Genomic DNA, 19,647 nt, shown 5'->3' with positions numbered 1-19,647 from the left:
TCTTATAATACAGCGAACTCTAAACCAGGCACATATAGTGACCTCGTTCACCAGATAGACCCTTAATCGAATGCAGTTTTCATAACACTAACCTCAGCTCATTGCATATCAGTGTAACTCAATGTGCAATTAAAATAGATATAATCTCTCAAGAAATAGGTGAAATTTTGGACCTTTAAAGTCCAGGACAAATAGATGGTAGTGGCCAATATAGACACTTATCGAGATGAAGCCAGATATTTTCAATGTGTGAACCCAATCCATATACACTATTTGCTTCTAACCCATATACACTATTTGCTCCCTTTTAATCCTTGTTCAAACACTGCATGGAGGCTGAGCAAACCACCTCCTGCTGGTTTGCAGGAGTCTGCTCACTGTGAAAAAAAATGGGTGAAATTCATGTTTAGTTTTCTAACCAATAATGGACTTTCATTAGAGCTATGCATAAACAGAGAGAAAACTGATACCGATTCACGCAAGGCCACAGTGAGCAGCGCCTTCAATTTGCCATTTTCATTTTACAGTGGGAAAGCTGGTTGTGCATCTTTTCAGTGCATATAAGTGTATAGAAATGTGTAAATGTATATAAATGGGGGACATTTGACCACATGACATGCTTTGTCCTGAGAATTATAGTAAGAAGATTGTGCTCCCTTAAAAATCACAGCTAAGGTAAAACGAAGTAAATGCGGAAGCCTTGAAAAAGGAATGTAATTGCTAATCCACTATCTCTCCACTAACTTTGGGGCATTTATCTGACCTTTTCCCCGGGCTCTTGAACAGCCAGTTATGATGGGGCAGTTTTATGGTGTGTAACTCTTATTTACCACTGGTTTCCTGGGCCTTAGGTTTTGTTGCAATATTCATTTCTTGCCCATATCTCATACTCGGATATTGACTTTCCTAGGGGTATTATGATCAAGTATGAAATCGAGCCAGAGTTAAAAGTATACGTGTCTTTGTCTACAGTGATTAAATATATTAGACTAAAAATACCATGGGCACACAAAACAGGAAATCCTAGAAATTCTTATTTTCAGGAATAACCCTAAACAATTTTATAATAATTATGCAGTGAGTAACCACTTTTCAAACTAGCGCTAGGGTTATGGACAATATAGGTCTATGAGCAGGTGATTCAAGATTTCAACAATTTCTGAAATTCTCTTCCTATGAGCAAGCAACCATTATGAATTACTAAAGGTGTGTGATAGTATGTAATACTAAAGAATATTTGCTACAGTATGTCCACCAATTTTCAGGTTTTTAGTTGACCTGGGTGCAAAGAGGCAAAACACGCCAGAGCGGATTCAGTTAACAGAGTAATCGCCAAATTAAAAAAACTAGGAATATAAACATGTAAATAACGTTTTTACAAGCATTTCATTAAACGTGAGCAAAATAAGGTTTTTAGCGTGAAATGGGACATGCTGTGCCTCTTCTGACTTTTTGTATGCTAAGGCCTACCTCGCACAAAATAGATAGCAGCACAATACTGGCTCAAGCAGAAATGTCGCTCAGAGATGTATTTTCTAGGCAGCCTCGTCTCCAGCAGAAAGAACAATTATAGGAAACTGTAATCCAAAATTTCAAGAAAGTTTGTGAATTTATGATAATCTTGCCTGCCTAAGCCTAAAAAAAACTTTAAAAGTCCAAACTAACAGCACTCAAAGTGAATTGCAATATCAAACGAAATAAATAATGGTAAGAAATGAGATTGAGGAGACTGTGGACTATGTTTGCCTAAATTGGAGGAGGACTCCAATTCCCATAGTAACTCTTTGCACGGAGAGCAAGAGCCCTTCCAAGTATGTGGGCTGGTCCCACACTTATGGAGACCACTGGACTCTGTTTGCCTATGTTTGGAGAGGAAACTAATCCCCAAAGTGCCTCTCTGCTGGGAGGAGAAGTGAGAGAACTTCAAAGCGTGAACAGCCATCCTGTAGCACTGGAGACCCCCTGACTGTGTTTGCTTACATTAGTGGAGGACTATAATCCCTATAATGCTCCTCTGTAGGGAGGAGGAACAAGAGCACTTCAAAGTGTGAATAGCGGTCCGGCAGCATAGTACATTGCTGGACTGTGTTTGCCTATGTTGGAGGAAGACTCCAATCCCCATAGTACCGCTCTGCTGGGAGGAGGAGTGCAAGCAATTCACAACCCGAACAGCAGTCCCATAGCATGGCATGAGCATGGGACACGTACAGGATGCGCCCGGGTGCGGCCTGGATGAGAACTAGGCAGAGAGTTGGCCTGTCTGCTCCTGTCAGAGCCCAGAAAAGGCTGGTCTGGGCAACCCCTCTTCTCTTGGCCCTGTGATACAGGCATTTACGGTCATCTGCAGCAGGTCAGATTATATTCCTTTTGGATCAAGAGTAAGAGAAAAGCTAATACGTTGAAAGGTGGATCAGCTAGCATTGGTGCTACCACCTCGTCAATGGCTAACAATCTTACTTCAGTTATGTGTTCATTAAATACTGAAATAGGTTTAGTAGAGCAAAGGATTGACACTGCGCAATGGCATTCTGGTTAGCTGCTATCTGAGTCTCAGTATGTTTATACTTGCGAGGAGCTAGAGACAATGGGGGATTGGATGGTTGGTACTTCATATGCAAATGCAATAGAAAACCCTCAAGTGTCCTACGATTGAAATAGACAACCCTTGTATCTTTCTGGATGGACAGATGGATTTTATTGAAGGCACACTGACAACATCTAGTTCTCTCCTTAAAAAGGAAAAGGAGGGAGGGGCAAACTCAAGTATCTCAGAAGGTCGCAGAAAGACAAGTAGCAAACAAGGTGTGTGACCACCATTCTAGAATCTGCATAATTTCTTCTCAGATACAAAATGAGGCGAACACTGTTACCGATCACCCAAATCATCAAATAATTGGCAAAGTTAGAGATGTTGAAAGGCTTTCATATTGAGAACTTGAACAATTTTAAATCCTTGGGAGACAAAATTTACCATCATATACAAGTCAATTAATAGCATGTTTCTTACTCTTATGCATCTAAGACAAGAAATCTTTCCTTTAAAGAAGGTGGCTATATTGAGATGAGCAATAATAATAATGCTCAGTTGGATAAAACAAGCTTGCTGGATGCTACACTTGATGGCAAGAGTAGCTAGTTGAACAAGGAATCAAATGAAGTTACCAAGCACACCCAGCTGATGTCCATGGGTTCATAGAAGAAATCATACTGAGAGTAACTTTCATCTGTAATAGCCCCTTCATTGCAGTCCATATGCCATTGTTTTAGAATGTGTTTCTAAGCTAGTTAATGGAAAGATGGAAAATTGGCTTTGAATAAAACATAAGTTGGCTCATTGGCTGAAGCATAATTCAGCCTTCACTGGTGATTTCTTTAAAATCTTTTCAGTAAAATGGATTGGTTGGTTTGGGTACCATTATCAATGATTGGAAGGGGATATTGTGGTGATACATTTTAGAAAAATTAATTGGTGGTAAGAAACCTTTTGCGATGCATGACAAATTTTGTGAATCTACAGGACAGAATTCAGGCTATCCTGTTAGGTTATTTTAATAGGTCTCTCCCTGTGAAGTCCCAAACACACAACTCTATGAAGGGGAACACAGAAATGTGATAGAATCAGTGCACATTTACAACACTAAAGGCCTGGGTGGGTCTATACAGGGCAGGGGTTTGGGAAAATACTTATGTTGAATCTCTTCAAGGATAGAAAGCTGCTTTGTTCGCAAGTTACTATCATTCAATAGGACAGAGCCATATATATATGTTATGCAGAGGTGGGAATAAGTTACCTGGAATATGTGATTAAGGTGCCTCCTTTGATGGAATGGCTTATACTTTGGCAAACGCTTGAGGCTGGTTTCTCAAAGTCAATTCTTTAGGACTGTCTATCTTTTTTTAATATGGCCTAGATTTCATAACTTTGATACATGAAACAGACCATCGATAGATTGGGTGTATCAGAGCTTTATTCTAACCCAAATCTTGTAAATGCAATTTCCAAACAGAAAATGAAAGCCCTGTTTTTTAACTATTATTCTAATGTCTGCAATGGAATGGCTCAAAACATGCAGTCAGTTGTTAATTATACCATACTGTCTACTTCTCTTAGGTATCTAATTGCAGTAAGTAATCTGCAATATACATTTTACCTCAACTGACTACCTGTCAGCACATTGCAATTTTTGGTAGCATTTTCCCAGCAGGGTACATGGTTCCTGTCTCTCCACGCACATTATGCTTTTTTGGTCTTTATATGATACTGTGTTGGAAATTGGGTTACTGGTTGAGAGGTTCAAAACCCTACTGAAGCAGCAACCACAATTGCTGTTGGGGTGGAGTCACAAGCAAACCCCAAATTAACCTTTGCTTAATCCTTGGCACAAGCAGTCAGGCTTAATTTAGAGGCAATGTGTAATGTATTTTTGCAGCATTTAGTGAAAACACAACATGAGAACAATCCCACACTAATTTAGAACAATAGAGATTTAATAAATTATTTGAGACCAAAATGACAAAAAATTCAATCAATGGAACTTGAGAAATGCAGTTCTATAGATTTTAGGTAAGTATAGCTGATAAAAAAACAAAGCGCCACTCACAATTATCTGATCATGCAAGACCACATGAAAGCCACAGGTTTAGGCTGATCATGATAGAGCGTATGCTGGATACAGGGACCAGATTAGACCAGCTGAAAGAGTTACTTTCCAAAGCCCAGTATGAAGAGTTCCGTTCATGGTAGAACGGCAGTGAGGAGCAGGGAGTTTGTTTTGAAAGGCCATCAGTGTAACATGAAGAGCAGGCCAGAAGTTATGGATTATTATCACTTCAGCGTGATGAATCTGTCCAGGGTAGAGGGTGGTTGTTGCTGTTGCATTAGAGGTCACCACAGGCTATCAATGCTGTAGCATGAAGTGCTGATCTCGCGCTGCTGGGTGCCATTGGTGGTCACTGTGGTGCGAACAGTCAGGTTTACTGGAACTTCACATTAGTGGGCAGCGTGGGCAGCAAGATCTTGTTATGAACAGACCCATTTGTGATCACAAAGAGCCCAATACTTCAGGATTTCTCAATTTCTTTGAGATGGAGCTCAGCAATGGGACTCCAAGGGCCAGCAATCTCAGAGGCACCTTTTGGGGATCAGGAACTCACTCCAGCAGAAGTCAACTGGGCAGATGCAGGTTCAGGCAGCAGGTCAACTGGGTAGATGCAGGTTACCTCTCGATCTTGTTCTGTGCCTGTAGCTCCGAAGAACAGAAGGTCAGTCAGATGACCCTTGGTGTCACTTCAGCCTGGGATGAAGGGTGAAGGTCCAGTCCTCCTTCTAAGCAAGCAGGGCAGCAGAGCAGCAGAGCAAAAGGGTAGCAGTTCCTCAGGAGGCAGTCCTTATTCTGTAGTATCCACAGGTCCCGAGGTGTACTGAAGAGTAGGGTCAGAGGTATGCCTAAGCGGTAAATTCCGTTCCGCTCGCAGAATATGCGGAATTTGGGTAATTTTGCGTTCCGCGGAGAACGCGGAATTGCCCAAAGTTCTGCGTTCTGCGGCTTTGCAAAATCATTTGCTTGTTTGCGTTCTCAAAATTTTTGTTCCCGAGATATTTTCCCACGAGCACGCAAACAGCGTTCGCGAACAGGAAAAAAGCATTGTGAACAAACAATTCCGCGTGTTCGTGGAATTTCTGCGTGCACGCGGAGATTTTTTACCGTTTCGCGGAGCTTTGCTTAGCACGATTACTCAAATTCCGCCCACCCCTAGTCAGAGGGTCCAATATTCATCCCTGGTTCCTACTTTGAAGTAGGAGAAGGGTCTAGAGATTTCCACCCCAGAAGTTCATGGAATTTCCTACCTCCTTGCCCTAGCCACAGCTTGTCTGGGGTCACAAAAGACTAGTGTTAAAACTCTTTATGAGTGTTCTGGGCAGAGCCTTTGTGAAATACAAGTGTAGTAGGTGACAGCTACTTCCCCTCATCAAGTGAAAGACCGCCCATCCTGTCATCACCTATTCCCCCTTTGTGTCACTGTCTGGGAGCAATTCACAAAGACCAACTGGCAGCTACATCTAGTCATGTGACCAAGGAACACACAGCAGGTACCAAATCATTAAGATAAGAAAATGTCAACTATCTAAGAGTGGCATTTTTAGAATCGTGACTTGAAACCCGACTTTACCATTAAAGGGGGTTTAAAATTATACTTCTTTAGACACAAAACTCGATATTCCTACCTGCTGCCAATTAAAAATTACACTTATTCAATGGAATAACGAAACCCAACGTTATCCTAAGCAAGAGGTAAGGCTTGCAATAGTAAAAAACAAATGTAAGAGTTTTTCACTACCAGGACATGTCAAACTTAAAAGAACATCTCCAACCTCCTAAACACTGTGCCCCATTGGGGTGACTTATATGTATTGAAAAGGGAGATTTAGGCTTTATTTTGCCAGGGCGACATTTTGTGAAAGTGAAAAAGCATTTATATACAAAAGGGTTAATCGGATCCAGTATATAATAAACAGGGAATGTTTTAATGTATAATCCTGATATTTTAAACATAGTTCAGAATCCAAATAACTGCATTTGTCAGCAATGTTTCGACCACATAAAGAATGTTTTGTGTGGGTGCGTATTGTCTCTTTTTTGCAGGTTTACAGATCTGAAGGTATCTTATGGACATTTGGCTTTTCCCTTCCTTTTTTATAAAGGAAATAATTGTGGTTTCTAGTACATCAATATTTTTCATTTTAATTTCCTTTCATTTTTTGGTTTTCCTGGAGCATTTTTTCATCTTATAATTTTCATGTTTTTATTGGTCCCGTAAAATTTTGGATTGCTTTGGTGGAATACTATTGGACTGCTATTATTATTGGATTTTGGGGGGGTTTATGTACTTTAACTTTTTTGTTTTATGGTGGATAATGTTTCGGTGTACATCGCTACGAATAAATATCTGAATCGTAAGTTATTTTTAAGTTGTTTATTGTTTGGTGGGAAAACTTTTGGATTGCTTTGGTGGATTACTATTGGAGTGCTGTTATTATTGCATTTTGGGGTGTTTATGTACGTTAACTTTTTTGTTTTTTGGTGGATAATATTTCTGTGTACATCGCTACGAAGAAATATCTGAATCGTAAGTTATTTTTAAGTTTTTTATTGTTTGATGGGAAAATATATATTTATTTATCGAATTGTATTTGATGCCACTGTTGCATGTTAATTTCCATTTAATATGTTTTATTTCATTTGTTTTATGTGATTTTTATTAGTATTATGCATTCTGATAATTGGTGTTTTTTTAGGTTTTTTAATGTAATAATAGGCATATTAATTTTACTCATCGGTTCGATTTGTGTTTTCAGTTTTATATTTTTTAAACTGATTTGTATAAATAATTTCTGTATTAATTCGTTAAAAAATATTGTTTTGGTATGGGTTTGGATTTTTATTTTAGTTCATTGGGAGTTGTGTAGTCAACTTGATTTTGTTGCTTTTCAGTCTAGGTAGTGTAGTCCTTTGCTATTGATAAAGAATTTTAACGTACATTGTAGCATGCCGTACATTCTGTTAGTTTGTTTGGTTACTTTAGGTTTAATTTGGGTTACTGATTGTTACATTTGTAGTTCTCAGTTGCTTTGTTCTTTTTTGCAGCATCTCAATATATTTGTATAGTGCAGGTTGAATTCTGCCTATTGTTGATTGGAAGGCATTATGCCATCCTTTCACTGTGTTGTTAGTTTTAGCAACCTGCACCATGGTGCTGTCAAATACATTCCACTATGTTATTTGGAATTTGAGTTGGCACCTGTGTCCTGACCAATTCAATCTGCCAACCCAGGTGTCTTCAAAATCATCCACTAGAGGACTAAGTTTGTGTCCGGTTTGTTGGTAGAAAGGACTTTTGTATCAGTAAAGTGCAGTGGATAGCTACTTCTGTGACAGTGACATAGTGTAGTGCAATAATTTTTTTTATTTCATTCGCAAATTTGCTTTTTGTTGTGTACTCCTTACTTAGGGCCTGATAAGATTGGTGATCTGATCGCCGGACCACCATTGTGGCAATCGGTGGAACCCCGCCAAGCAGGCGGCATCCTGACCACCGCATTTGGAGATGACCGCCGGGCCGGTGGAGTGCCGGTGTTGGTCCTATGATGGTGGCATGCTTGGACTCACAGAGTGAGACTGTAGGCAGTGCTGCTGCACTGCAGCACCTGCACTGTTGTGCGCACACTGTTGCCATGCACCATGTTGTGCATGGCACACAGTGCTCCCACGACAGTGCAGGCATAAGGAGGTACAACATCAATCATTCACTCAATGTGCTCCCAGTCACATTTTACAATGGGCTACATTGCCCGGGGGCCCTGTTTGGGGACCCTTCCCTGTCTTTTTGACAACCTTTCAATGTCAGGGTTCCTGCCATGGAAAGGTTGTCGGAAATGTAACTTATAATTCCAATGGGGGTGCCTGCATCTCCACCACCACCATACCCCGCTGCTTTCTCGACCACCGTGGGATCCACAATCCTGTTGGTTTTGGCAGTCTAGCAGCAGGCTTGAGGCAGTTCATCCTATTCGTAATAGGGTGGTTGGTCCGACGAGTAGGCGGTAGTCAGACCACCACTGCAGGTGCTGCCGTCTTGGGACCACAGTACTCGTAATCGGTGCCCAAGTGTAGATTGTTGGAGGTGTCTCAATAAATTGATGGTAACAGCACTGTACGGTTGTGTGTGGGGAACCGTTTCGGATGGTTTGAATCATGGCTTGTTCTAAATCTATTCATATTTTATGTAGGGTGTAGTTGTAGTTGTTTCTTTTACTTTTAAAGTGGCTTAAAAGTGTAGAGATACTACTTTATTTATTAAGTAGTAGGTCATATACAGATGGTATATTAGTATTATGGTACTCACATTGTATGGTGTAGATTGGAGTGAATGGTTTGGGGCACACTTTGAATGTGCCATCCACCACCCTTGTTTGGTATTGGGTTAGTTGTAGTAAATTAACTTTGGAGAAAATATCATGATACATTTTTCGTTATTTATGTTGTATAAAAGGAAGGATTCCTCATTATGTGTGTCTATCTATCTGGGGGATTTGTAAAGTGCAACAGCTACTCAATGAGTTTCTGGGCGCTGGTTATGAGTCTGATCCTGTAATGACTTGTGGTTTTAGAAAGCAGACCCAAAGAGCCATGTTTTGAGGAGTTGTTTAAAGGCCTGGATGTTCTCTGTGGTGCGGGGCTGTTGCAGGATGGTATTCCAATTCCTTATAGCCAGATACAAGTAGGAGCAGCTGCCCTACGTTTTCCCTCTGAATTAAGCAATAACTACTAGCAGGAGAACTGGAGGACCGAAGTGATCTGGAAGGTTAGTAGGGGATAAATCTGTTAGGTACTGGTGTGATGGAAAGCTCTGTCTGTCAGGAACAATTCTTCAATCCTCACACGTTCCCTTGTAGGAAGCCAGTGTAATCATTTCAGATACAGTTGGATGCGGACTCTCCTAGATTGTTATGGTTAAGTGTTCAGGAATTCAGATATTTTGGTATCTTCTAGGGGCCGGAGGGGTGTAAGTGGTGGCTTTTTTAGTTCATGCACATAGGGCCTCATGTAGGTAGCGAAATACCGGTCGGTAACGGCCGAAATTCGGTAAATATGCCGTTACCGACCGGTATTCAGACAAGTGAGATGTAGGAGTCCAAAAACCACTGTTCGGTAAATATGAGGCGGTAAATACCGAGTCATAGTTACCGAATACATAATTAACGAATCGGTAAATATGAAGTGGTAAATATGAAGTGGAAAAAATTAAAATGACATGTAGGAGCACTCGGTAATTAAGAAATCCAAGAAAATCGGTAAATAAGAGTCGGTAATTAACACGGATTGAAAGCAGGTGGTAACCAACAACAGTGCAGCTAAGCAATCCCAAAATGCAACAGCGTGGTCACCCTGGCAGCCATGTACGTCATTGCAAGGCGCCTACGTCTACAGGCAGCAGGACTGAGGGTTTGGCGACGGAAGGAACGCATCCACAGACAGCGCATCACACTATTCCAGCTGACTGATGCAGAGATACATGACAGGTACAGGCTACACCCCGAAACCATCATGGACTCAATCAGGGACCCGCACCCACTCCTGGACCAGCCAATAAGAAGGGCGCACGCCATACCCCCACATGTGCAGGTGCTCTGCAGCCCACATCTGCTGGCATCCGGCATTTCTCAGGTGGTGACAGCTGCGGTGGGTGGTGTATCCCAGAGTTGCCTGTCCCGTTCCTTCAGGAATTTCTACCACCATTATATTGGCTGCATTGATGGGACACACATCCCACTCTGTCCACCAGCTGACACAGAGCACATCTACAGGATCAGGAAGTCCACCCACTCCATCAATGTGCACACCGAATGGAATGATGTTGTGAATGGTCCCGTGGGTGGCAGAACCAAAAGGTGCGCGCATGCTATTGACAACGAGGTCTGCAAGTTGTCGCACAGTGAGGCGGCTTCCAGACTGAGAGCTATTGACCAACCAAACATGGAGAAGGCCTAAGCCGTTATAGATATTAGCACTAGCACTCTCACTTCTAGGATTCATTCATGAGACAATAGGCACATGCAAGTACACGGTGCATGCAATGTACAAGGCCCGATTTTTGCGTGCGTCCTACGAGGTATCCCAGTGCCTGTGATTACACCTTCTTTCACTGCGCTTGCAAACGGTATTCATTTAATTATGATTAATGAAGTGTGCTGCGGGATGTGAGTGGTAATCCCGTACATAACTGTCTCGCATGAAGTTGTCTGCTGCTATACTGTTCTTTTGCCACCCCCGCATGGGCGGCGGGATGTTTCCATCTGGCCTTCGATTCCAACCTTGAAAGCAGAGTGCAACAAGTTGAGCAGAATAGAGCGCCATTGTCCTACAAAGAGGTGCCTTTGACTTCCTCTCGTGAAATATTTGTCCTTCACGTTGCTACAACGCGCACTGAGGAACAGGCGCCTCTGAATACTGACCTCCCCCTGCATTTCTGCTCTTTGATCCAAAGTATTATCAATGCCTCGTCCACGACCGGCCTGGCTCAATATTTTTTTTAACATGTGGGGCTCGGGTCTCGTGACCTCTTTCCAAGCTATTTTTGGTGTAATTCCGGCATTTGTTCATTCACTGTTCTCGAGCATCTTTGGAGGTGTTCCGCTGCTACTGGCGCTGGTGGCAGGTGTGCTGCTTTTACTCTTCATACTCCGGAATGCCTGCTCCTTCTGTGCCACACGAGCACCTGTCCCGTCTGCATCTTCTTCGTGATAGGATGCTTGACTTCTATGGTACTTTGCCATTGGCGACTTTGAGCCTGGCTTATGGATTATCCTTCAGGTATTCCTACTTCACCTGCGTACAACCTGTATTACACTGCCTGGATTGTCCCTTTGAATGGCCCCTGGATTTGTGCTTGACCAACATGGTGTCTCCGGTGCCGGATTTCGATCGACTGATGCGGCCCTTAGTGTCTCACGAGTTGGCCTGTTCTGGTGTCCGGATCATGGCGTGTGGAGCGGCGCATGGTATCCTGGGTAATTGGGACATCTCAGCGGCAGCCTACGACTTCTTGTCCATGAGCTATTTGGAGGAACATTCCGGGTGCCCTCTGATTGTGCTGGAGGCTCCGTTGGTTGGAGAACACGTATGTTCCTTTTCTTTACTCAATTGGATGGCTGAAACTTTTAGTGGCCGTGGAAATGATTGCTTGTTGGAAGCCGTGGCCACATATGCTGCCTATACATTCATGGATTAACTGGATTGTCGTCCATTGCGCCTGTGCTACTGGACAGCACCCTGGCGCAACATTTATTTCTTTCATTTCTCGTTTTTCTCTTCCTGATGGTCTGCTTGAGTTTTTCACTATACTTGCATTGTGTTTTTTGGAATTGTATGCTGCAATTAATTGGACTGTAGGACTTTGGCGCTGCATTGGTTACGCCCTGTTCTGCTCTGACGAAACTGAACTCTGCGTCCTCTCTTTTCTTGCCTATTACATATTGCTTCGCTCAAGGGGGCGTGTAGTGAGTTCTCCCTGAATACGTACATGCATTGTTCAGTTGACATAACCACGTTGAATGTTATGTAGCCATATTTGTGTCTTTGCACACGACACTGCGTTTACATGTTCTTTCTTGAATGAACTGCTGACTCGAGACTTCCTTCAGACGAGTGCATTCTGTTGTTCCCATCCCAGTCTCTGCGCAGCGACCTTGGTCTGTACATGCTGTGACACACAGTCTGGAATGTTTCACAATGCATGTTTTCCACTCTAGGTTGTTCGACCCACGATTTAGCCATGGCACACGCGCAGCTGCACATACCTGACAGTTGGTGCTTTTCATAGCTCAGACATCATGTTTATTATTCAGACCGAAGTCGAGCCTTCCTGCGAGGAGACTCCTGATGCTCCTGTGATGTGATTTCACTAAGCTGATCTTTGTGGTATGGGGTCCCCTATTCAAGCCTGTGAGACCTTCTGTAATGACATGATTGTGATATTGGCTACTTAGTTAAGGGTAGGTGGTAGTATCCTCGGTATTTTCCGATTCGCTAAATACCACCTCGGTATTTACCGATTCGGTGGATTCCACCTCGGTATTTACCGATTCGGTGGATACCACCTCGGTATTTACCGATTCGGTGAATTCCGATTCGTATTTACCGACTGTTACCGAATCGGTAACTGTTACCGAATTTTTACCTACATGTAACTTACCGGTTCTAATTTACCGATTCGGTACGGCTCGGTATTTATGAACCGGTAAAATTTATTTACCTACATGAGGCCCTAAGTGTTTTAAGGTGTGTAAAGATGGTAGCTGGCCTATAATATGATCGGGAAATTTCGAGAGTACTTCTTTTATTATTTTAGCTGAGGGGTCTTGAGAACTGGTACTTGCTTCTTGTACATCTTGTAGCACATGCCTTACCTTGATTTCTGTGACATTTGGGGGATGGCTGTGTTCCTTAACATTATTAACGAAGGCATCTTTTTTTGTCGAATTCCTATAGCATGAGTTAGAGTAATATTTCCAGTTCACTATTTCTGTGCTTGTACTTTCTTCACTGTAAGTGTAGCCCATATGAAAGAGTAATTGTTTTCCTTTCTGTAAAGTGATGTATCCTGCTCTTTCTGTCATTTTGTCTGAAAATAGTGTAATAATATAAAGTGTTACATGTTAAAAATTATAAATATGTTTAACATTACCAAGTAAATAATCTCTTTTGTTTGTTTATTCATACTTACGTACTGTTTTTACGAAAAAATAAATTTTGTTTTTTCAGTTTTTTTGCTAGAGTTTCTGCAATGTGATTCAGGTGTGTCCTTTTCAATTGAAAAAAAAATGCTTAGTTTTATTTTGAATATTTTTTGTTGGTAGTTAATGGGGGCAGAGGGTGTTTTTAACCACAGTAGAGTGACTAAATGTTTTAAATACATTTATTTTTGTTAGTCATTGTTCAGGTGCATACGTTTTCGTTTTGTTGTTTGTGTGCAGTTTGGTATTTTCTCGAAATTGCAGCAATTGCTTTGCAGTATCTACTTTCAGAGACATTAAAGTGGAACTGTGTTCAGTTAAAAAATGTTTCATTTTAGTATTACAAAGAACTTAATTAGTCTATAAGCTATTATAAATTTATAATTTTCTTACTTTTGTAGGTAGTTGTGCATATTTGTCTTATTCTATTCGTCGATTCTTTTGGGAAAATTTTGCAATCACACCTTTTTGCAGCTTTTGTAGATGTTGGAGTAGTGATTAGTTAAATTTTGTGTGCCTTTTATATTGTTCGTTAAATAGGTTGCTTACATTTATTGGTTAATATTGTTTGTATTGGGATTTTATTGGTTGGTCTTTTTTTAGTTTGAATTTTTTTTCAGTCATTGCCTTTTATGATGAAAACTAATTAGCATTTGCAATGTTATTTATGTGTAATTTTATATTTGGTTTAAGGTGGATGTGTGATTTATTTTTATATATAAAAATAAATCAGATGATTGTCTAAATCTCAATTCTTGTTCTAAATATACTTCTTTATTACTATTTTTATTATCTGGTTTATTTTCACTTTTTGGATAATGTATGCTTAGTTTTATATTGTACAATTGTTATAATGTTGTTAGAATACTGATAACATTTTTTTTATGGCTATTCTTGATGTTTTTATGAAAAGTGTTTTTTTAAGTTTTTACTTGATTTTCGAAGAAATTTATGTAGTCAATATTTGATGTTCCGAAATTTGTGTTCCGATATTTGTGTGGAAAATATCTTAATTTAGAGGTCACAATAATTTTGTGTCCAAAACGTTTTTTCGATATGAGCGAAAACAGATATTTATGACAGCAATATCTTTATCAACATTTATGTGCTTGTTAGTTTAGTGTAGGATGACAATATTTTTGTAAACAATATCTATTTACTGATATTTTAGGGAATCATTATTGTTTACATCAATATTATGTCAGTGATCCCCAGTGGGCAGATATTGCCAATAAAAATGCAAAAGCCCCAATTTGTCCATCAATCATGAAAGGAACCAGGAATTTGAAAGTAATTTGTGTGTGTGTGGGGGGGGGGGGGAGTGAAATGGTTAGATATTTTGTTGAGGAACATTTTTTTTTGCTCTTTGAAATTTCACTGCTACTTTTCAATGATGGTCAACAAATTTCTTGCATTAAAGTTTGGCTTGTATCAGATGTTGATAATCTGCTTTCGGAAATCCTTGCAGACATTAAAGTAAAAGTGTGACTAATGGAATTGTGGTGTTGTATTTCGGGCTGGCCACATTTGCAAATGATATCCATAACTACAGTAGAATGGATATCTTCCCAGTTAGGCATGTAGAGAGCTATTATAGGAGAATTCTGGTAGGAATATTCACCTATTCCATTCATTTGGATGGTTCATAAACACGTTCCTCGAGTACAGTTTAATGGATTTGTTTAGTTGTTCATTCTGTCCGTCCATTTGAGTATAATAGTAGGTGGACATGAAGTATTTAGTGCCTACTCTTTTCGTCATCTGCTGTCTCCAGGAGACGCAAGTAAATTGTGTGCCTCTATCCATTAAGTGGATTTTATGTAATCCATGTAAATGAAAAATGTTCAGATGAAATCTGCTAATTCCGCTGCTGTAGGTAGTTTTTCAAAGAATGAAATGGACCATTTTGGTGGGATAGTTCATAACCACCAACATGTTGGTGGGGCAATTTTAAGGGGTTAGATCTAGTGGAAAGTCTACAGATATACTCCAAGGTTGTGTTGGAGTAGATAATGGTTGTAGCAGACTGGAAGGAGAACTATGGGATCCTTTGGCTTGAATACATATTGGACATACTGGTGCATAGTTTGCTTTAGTTTGGGCCACCCAAAGTGTTGAATAGAAAAGATCTTTCATTCACTTCTGTCCTGGATGCCCTGCCACTGGAGAGTAATGGCACCACCTCATTACCCATTGTTGAATAGCTGAATTAGGGAGGGAAATTGCTTCATTCATACACAACAATTTTTTTATGAATCTTCTAGTGCTCTGGTTCCTGTTGTATCTGTTGCAGAGAGTTGATCGTGGACTGTGCTTTTTGTATATTATTGTCTAGGAATGTCTTCAGTTCTTCTCAAGATCAAAGCATGGTGAAAAGAATGTTAGGAGGATCGTCTAGATGCTTTTTGATTGTGTTGACAAACCATCTGGTTTTCCATATCTGTTGCCTGGACAATTGTACTTAGGTGATTGTTTCCTCTGAAACATTTCTTGACTATACTTTAGCTCCATCAAATCCCATAATCAGTTCGGTTACACTCTTTGTGACATACAAAATCTGCCTTCCTATTTTGAAATCATAGTCCATAAAACACACTGAAGCACATGAATTCTCTAACGCAAACTGACTGAGGTCTTTGAGGTGTCAAAATTAAGACTTCTAAGTGGAAATGAGCTTTACTAATAATGATTTAGACCTATCCTTGTACAGTCTTTTGGAAATTTCTCTTTGTAAAGTTTACTTATGGCTTTTGCCATTGTCACTCAGAGGGGTAAATGTTTGGCCTGGCAACTGTCAGGTTTCTGAGAAAGTGGACCCACTGAGAACCCTTTGCCATCCCATCATCTCCAAGCAGCCCAATGAGAGTTCTGGAGTAAACAGAGAGAGAGAGGTGGGAATAAGAGTGGGGTAAACCAGGACTGGGTTTTCTCAGATTAGAAACATCTTGGTACTGCCAGCAAATCCTATTTAATGGGATTCCTCATGCAGCAAGAGGTATAGAGCAGTCAACCAAAGAGAAGAGGGGAGCAAAGGTTAGGAAGGGGTTTTCAACTGGAAGACAATTTAAATATAGCCATGAGTAGTGGAGGAAATGCTACCCTATGCTGTGGTGAAAGGTGCAATGATGAGACTTTGACAGACCAGGTATCCAGCAAACTCCCTGGATGCTAGGGCTGACCACTGAAAAGAAAAAACAATTAAAGGTACAACAAAGGACAAGAAACATAAGACTTCAGGGCAAAGCGGACTGAAGGCCTACACCAAGGGGAACTGAGAGAGAAGGAAAACAACAAAGGAGTGGAAAGAACCCAGGTGGGAACTCAAGCAAAATCAGGAGAACCTCATCAACAACACATTATATTGCCAGGCAATGATTTCTGTAGAATGAGTCTTAAACTCTGCCACGACTGTCCATACCCTGGTAGTGCTTACTCTTACCAAGAAGTGGGGAGCTAAACTAAAATAAACTAAGTATGCTGTCTGGTTGTTAAGGACATGCTGTATTTAAATTTTCCTTACTCCAAACCTTCCATCCTTTTTCCAACCCATTCTGCTTTTGCTATCTGCAGGACGTCCTAATTCTAACATCATTCATACTTCTGCACTTCCAGGTCCCAAGTTTCTTTCCTGTTCCATTCTCATTATTATTCTCAAAATATTTGATACACATATATCCTTATTGACTCCCTTGCTTCTAGACCAATATTCTCAGTACACATATTGCATTGTATTATCATACCTTTTGATTATTATAATTATGAGATCTACCCGTAGAAGCAGCACAGACCATCATTATACCTTAATCAATATAATATATTAAAAATTTCAAAACATTTTATGAACTTCTCAAGATTTTCTTCTGTTACCTTTTTCAGTTTGTAAATATGCATTTTGTCAGTGGCTTGTGGGTGATTATGGGTGTGGCAGTCAATATGTTTCAGGGTATAGCAGATAGCAGGGATTGCTATGGAGGGTGACACCTATTACATCTATTGTGTAGACTTCTGTTAAAGGCTTCTTGGGGTTGGCTATATTGTTTCTATTTGGAGAGTTAAGAACATGATTTACTCTCTTTTACGTAACATTTCCAAAAGTATATAACGTGCCAGTGAGCCCCAAGCAGGTAACAGTTATTTATTTGCATGAACTGCAGTGCACCATTCCCTTTTATAATCAGACCAATTGACCTTCTTTAGAACAGAGAAACTAACCATATTACATTTGGCCTTCGCTCTTTTGGTCACTAAGCACAATGTCACTGGGATGGAGGAGTTTCTACCAGGACATGTTCTAAGCAGGTTCTTCACCTGCGAATTTCATATTTGGTTGTATGAAAATGAACCATAATTACAGTGATCTGAAGGAATCATCAGCATTTCTGTTTTTAAGGGCATGGTGAAAAGAATTGTGTTAAATTGTTGTCCGTCAGAGTGGGCAGAGAAGTGATGGCAAAATATTACTAATAAAAGAAACAATAAAGATATATTTTATAAAATATAAGAGCATGTAATCTTTGGTGAAGACCAGCCGCGGCCGCTGCAGTTAAGAGCGGTGGAACAGGCTGGGGGGTGATTTCGAGAGACAACCACAAGGGAAAATTAAATAAATAATTCATTTTTCTTCGTGGTCGTCTCTCGAAAATCCCTGTGGCCAGCCCCACTGCTCTTACCTGTAGCGGCTGCCGCTGATTAAGACACTAGGGGTCTCATTACGATGTCGGTCAGAATTGCTTCTGACTGACACTGCCGCAGATGCAGAACCAACTGACCTCCAGTTGGCGGTCCTTACACTGCAATCAGGATGCGACCACACATGGTATGGTCTCAAACTACCATTTTACAATGGAAGCTTATGCGGCAGTCCGTAACTGCCCGCAGCACAAGCTCCCATTGTACAATGGAAGTTTTTGCACATCCCTGCACCATGAGGCAGGCACCTCACGGTGCCTGCGTATGGTGCAGGGATGTCAGGTCAACAGCTGGAGGGCCAGGGGAGAAGGGAACCCTGCTAAGGCCCCTAAAGTCACTTTCTGACAGCCTTTTCATGTCAGAAAGGCCGACATGGAAAGGTTGTTATAAATCGTCATTATAAACCCGACGGCGGAAATGCTGTCCTTAAAGGCGTTTCCAACTGACCGACTGGCTCCTTGAGCCATTGGAACCAAGTCGGTCTCCCCATACACTTTATACTCCGACCACTAACATTGTAATTCGGTGATCGGGGTGCAAACTTTCCATATTGATCAGAAAGCCTCTGACCAGCGGTTGGAGGCTTTCTGACCAACATCAAAATGAGGCCCTGGATATTTTCTGGGATGGACAACTGCCCACTTCAAGATATAATCACAACCCATGACATAGTGAACCCTCAAAGTAGCAAAATTAACTTGTGCTCAAGCCCCTGATAGCTATGGCTTAATGTAGGGCAACATGTAAATTCATAATGTGGTAGCAAAACAATAATAAAATCAACCTTAGAAATAATAAAAAACTCAAAATGAATTAGAAAAATAGATTAAAATGTAATAAACAACATAACACCAAAATGACAAGAATCCAATAAAGGGAAACTAAGAGTACATTTTTAAAGTTTTACTTAGGAATTCCACCAAGAAAATGTAGAGCACCAATAATGACCAATGGGCGTGGTATACCAGGATTAAGGTGAAATTTCAGTCTGATGGTGATTGATCCTGGTCAAATACACCAATACAAGTGAATTGGTCCCAGTAAAAGTCTGGAGGTCAACGGTGTCAAGGAATTTTGTTTGTTTCCAAACTTTACTCTGGTGCCCAAACAACCATAGGACTATACTTCTAAACCCCACTAAGACCTCAGGGGAGGCACTTACAGACTCGCTGGATGTCATGCAGAGGCCAATAGCAAGGTCCAGCCCATGTCCAGTTGCTACTGGCCAGCTGGGTACTTCCAGGAAAAGAGTTCTTGCAGTAGTTGTCTCCCTGTAGCCACACAGGAGGTCAGCAAACTGTTGAAGTCTACTTTTTTGTCCTGGGTGCAAAACAGAGTAGGACCAGTCCTTTAGGCTCTTCTCATGAAACAGACAGCAGGTCCAGTCCTCTTCTGATCTTCTGCAGGTCCAGAAAGTGGTTAGAAGTGAGCACTTGGAGGTGCTACGTTTATGACCGGCATAAAAATCTAGTTAGCAGTAGGCACTGTACCCACAACAAATCCAGAGACCCAAGTCTAGAAGGACAAAAGCAGGGTCCTGCAGCAACCAGATAGAAGATCAACAAGAATTGTTTTGGTATCCACTCCTCTTCTTTTCAAGTGTTCCCCAACTGTTGCATGTGGCTCAACAACCTGTCAAGCAGGATTTGATGTTGTGGTGCCAG

At 40.9% G+C, this 19,647-nt stretch overlaps 1 protein-coding gene across 2 annotated transcripts in view; it reads left to right on the top strand.

Annotated features, from left to right (window-relative positions):
• The window catches only part of CRHR2 (corticotropin releasing hormone receptor 2), a 1,438,337-nt gene that overhangs the window by 1,062,218 nt on the left and 356,472 nt on the right, over positions 1–19,647 (top strand). The gene's annotated exons all lie outside the window — the stretch shown is intronic.

This window comes from Triturus cristatus, chromosome 10 (assembly GCF_964204655.1).
Source record: "Triturus cristatus chromosome 10, aTriCri1.1, whole genome shotgun sequence".
Lineage (NCBI taxonomy): Eukaryota > Metazoa > Chordata > Amphibia > Caudata > Salamandridae > Triturus > Triturus cristatus.
The sequence above is the reverse complement of the archived record's forward strand: the minus strand, read 5'-3'. Positions and strand labels throughout refer to the sequence as shown.